The sequence below is a fragment of the Bombina bombina genome, chromosome 6 (assembly GCF_027579735.1).
Source record: "Bombina bombina isolate aBomBom1 chromosome 6, aBomBom1.pri, whole genome shotgun sequence".
Classification (NCBI taxonomy): Eukaryota; Metazoa; Chordata; class Amphibia; order Anura; family Bombinatoridae; genus Bombina; species Bombina bombina.
In genome coordinates this window covers 214759852-214763961 of record NC_069504.1, presented here as the reverse complement: position 1 = coordinate 214763961, position 4110 = coordinate 214759852, and the positions used below count along the sequence as shown (strand labels likewise).

The following is a 4110-nucleotide window of genomic DNA, read 5'->3' as shown; positions in this document are numbered from 1 at the left end:
TCTTGGAATTAGTTGATTTGCACTGTTAATCATTATTTGTAGTAGTTTATAGTGTAGTTGTGAGTTAAGTTTGGGGTATTTGTGGAACAGGTAGATAGTCGGGTCGTGAGGCATCAAAGTGCCAATGGTGTTTTGTATATATGGTAGAATAGATGTCCAAAATCCTTGAATTTTAGGACAGGCCCACCAAATATGGAATAGCGTGCCCTCTTCCCTACACTGTCTCCAGCAGCGGTTAGAAGAACCAGGAAAGAGATGCTTGAGTCTCTGTGGTGTGAGATACCACCTAGTTAATAATTTCATGTTGGTTTCTTTAAGTCCGACGGAGGGGAGACCCTCAGACAGGCGTGGCCCCGGGAGGAACCCGGAGCCGCGGGGTGCGTTCGAAGTGTCGACGATCAATGTGTCCTGCAATTCACACTAATTCTCGCAGCTAGCTGCGTTCTTCATCGACGCGCGAGCCGAGTGATCCACCGCCGAGAGTAGCCGAGACTTTCTCCTCTTTTTGTTGGTCCCTACCCGAATGAACGGGTCATCATTGCCAATGTCTCTCCTTGCCATCCACTCTCAAGATCCATCCGACGTTCCACATCTCCCTGCTCAAGCCTTATAAAGAGATCAGGGGTTCTACTGATGTCACTCCTAATCCACAGGTCTCTATAGACCCTAATTTTGAGTATGAGGTCCACTCCATCTTGGTCTCTCGTTGTCGCCATGGGCGTTTGGAATATCTGGTCAGTTGGAAGGGCTATTCCCATGAGGAGAATTCCTGGGAGCCTGCCTGTAACATCTCTGCTCCACGTCTGCTTTCTCGCTTTCATCAGTGGCATCCTGATCGTCCTCGACCCTGAGCACCGGGAGTTGCTCCTTGGGGGGGGGGGTTCTGTCCAGTTTACTATCATCTAATACATTGATTCCCTAATTTACTGTTCCTTTAAGACATTTTTGCACTTGTTCTCCTCCCTATATAAGCTCCTCCTTGTCATTTCAGCAGTGCTTAGTATTGAAGTTTGAAGTAACTTACAGCGTGCCAAGCCTTATTTTGTTTACAAGCTCCTGGAGGAACAAGGAAGCTAAATCATCCTACAGAAATTTCTACTTGTGAACTCTGTTCACTAAGTGTCTATTTTATACTCCGTCCTCAGTGTTGTGGATTCATCATCTGATTCATTTCTACACTATCGATATTCCGACTCACAGATTTGCCAGGTCTGTCTGACTTCCATCCAGCTTCACGCTCCGGATTGCGGTGACATCACACGCCAGCTGCGCAAGTTTCTAGCCACATGCCAAGCCTTCGCTCCTCGCATTCTCTCAGAGACGTGCCGCTGCAAACAGCAGTGAATCTTCAGTGGTAAGAATTGAACTTTTCCATAAGTACTGTGTATTCATTTCATAACATATTCATTTCATAACATCATTAGGAGGATTACCGTTATAGAAATTCTGTGATTACATATAAGTTTCAATCCTGAGTAAGAAATATTTACACTCTGAACTACCAATTATTTTAACTCTCTAACGTAGCTAATCCTACAGCCTCATATACAGCTATGTGTGAATACTGATGATAAGCTTTAGTGATGAACCTTCTTAACATCCAGTACTCATAACTTGACAATTAGCATCTGTTTAATTCTGCCAAGTGTTTATGTTGTATGCATCTCAGTTCTCTCCGTTATTCCTGGCAAATTGCCCAAACTGGTTTGAAAGTTTGTTTCCCTGCTGCATCTATTCAGTGTTACATTAACACATGTGGCAGCAATAGGGAAAACAAACTATCGTTTCCATAACATCATTATGCAGCTCTGTGGACTGTTGGATGAATATAGTTGCCACTATATATGTATATATATTCTCTTCATCTTTCTCAGAGCTGCAACACCCATAATTTTTATAAGAATTGTTCCAGCAGTTGAGGTCCACATAACTAATTTGGCACACAACTCATATCCTTTTAGATATCGAATCTTTGAGCCTGACACACGTGGGGAAGCCCACAGATGTATGATAACGCCAATTTTATGTGTGAAATGGTAGAAACTGCAGGGAGATATTATGTACAGGGAGTGCAGAATTATTAGGCAAGTTGTATTTTTGAGGATTAATTTTATTATTGAACAACAACCATGTTCTCAATGAACCCAAAAAACTCATTAATATCAAAGCTGAATAGTTTTGGAAGTAGTTTTTAGTTTGTTTTTAGCTATAGCTATTTTAGGGGGATATCTGTGTGTGCAGGTGACTATATATACCCATTTCAATTATTTATTTTTACCAGTGAAACCAATATAACATCTCAACATTCACAAATATACATTTCTGACATTCAAAAACAAAACAAAAACAAATCAGTGACCAATATAGCTGTGACAGACCCTTCTGTCAGGACTGAAAGAGTTAACTGTGTTTAGCTTTAAGAATCTAATTTCTAAAGACAGGTTTTCTGGCCTCAGCTATTGTGTGCTATAATTACATTTAAGTAATAAACAGGCCATTGTTTAATCACCCTCAGAGAACAGACCCTAGGTGATAAGACAAGCCAAATGTGTTTAAGTTGTTATCTGCCTAAGTAAAGTATTTAAGTAATATAATTCTATTGTATCATGTGAAGGGCGCTTCTCCCTTTTATCTAATGTACAACATTCTTTCAACCCCCATCTGAGGGGGGGTCAAAAACCTGTATAAATCTGTGTGCTGCCTTCAAATAAAGTAGTCATTCTGTTTTAAACCTGAAACTGGCTGGGTTGTGAATTGCTGATTGTCTATGCAGGACATTGTTCATCTGGGGTTAACCCTTGGTACACAGTTGGTACCGTAACATTGGTGGCAGCGGTGGGATGAACCTTATCGCCCAGAAGAGCAACTACACAAGCCAGTAACCTCAGGAAGAGGGGGATTATTACAATACTGACTAAGATGGAAAGAGTACCAGGGACAGAAGGAACCAATGGGCCCAGCATAGCAGACAGAACCCCTGAAGAAGCAAGCTTTGATCGGGCGGTTAAAATAAGACTGGCATATTATGGCCCCAACCCATCTGCGGAAATTATCGACCGGGTCATAGCAGCTGTGGAGGCCAACCTACTTCGCCAAAGCGGCGCTGCAGCAAACCCAGTGGAAAAGAGAAAAGTAAATTTTGCAGCTTTTAAAAACTTCCTGGAAACAGAAGGAGAGATTGATGGATACCTTGCGGATTTTGAGAGGCAATGTGCACTACACAAGGTACCCGCAGAGGACTGGGTCACGATATTATCCGGAAAATTATCCGGCCGGGCCAGTGAGGCTTTTCGGGCCATTCCAGATGAGGAAGTCGGGGATTATAATACTGTAAAAGAGGCTCTGCTCTCCAGGTATGCGGTTACACCGGAGGCATACCGGAGGCGGTTCAGAGACACTGTTAAATTGGCTGGTGATTCCTACCTTGAGTGGGCATGTAAGGTGCACCGCACAGCAGCTCACTGGATAGCGGGGTGCCAAGCCGTATCTGGGGAAGAGGTGCTGCAGCTATTCCTGTTGGAACATTGCTTCGACAAGTTACCCGCAGGAGTTCGAGAGTGGGTTCGGGACCGTAAACCCTCCACCCTGCATGAAGCGGCTCGCTTGGCAGATGAGTATACGGATGCCCGCAAACTGGACACTGCTACCACTAAGCCCCCTGCTAGAGTGGAGTACAGACCCCCAGTCACCCCAGCAGCTGCCAGTTACCAACCCCCAGCGCACCGCTATACCACACGGCCTCCGGCCACGAACTACCCTCAGAGAGCCCGGTTCAATTTGCGGGGCTACTCACAACCGATTCGGTGCTTTAGATGTAAGCAACTAGGGCACAAAAGACCAGAGTGTCCCCTAAATGCAGCGAACCAAGCACAGTCCTGGAGAAGACCCGCCGGCAGAATCCCACGTAACCCTCAGCCTGCGGCCCGCTACGTAGAGGCTCAAGAATGCTGGGGCATCCTACATGAGGCAGACCTTGTGCAAGCTGCCCACCGGAATAACCGACAACTGGTTAAAGTGAATGGGAAGGAGGTCAGTGGTCTACGGGATACTGGTGCTACCATGACCTTGCTTCGAAAGAACTTGGTGTCTGAGAAACAGCACACAGGAGAC

The 4110-nt window shown here is 44.9% G+C and overlaps 1 non-coding gene across 1 annotated transcript; it reads right to left on the bottom strand.

The window, feature by feature from the left end:
• Positions 1-331: 331 nt before the first annotated feature.
• On the bottom strand, positions 332-485 carry LOC128665283 (5.8S ribosomal RNA). The gene has a single exon (XR_008403054.1). It is a non-coding gene; the product is annotated as a 5.8S ribosomal RNA (ribosomal RNA).
• Positions 486-4110: the final 3625 nt, after the last annotated feature.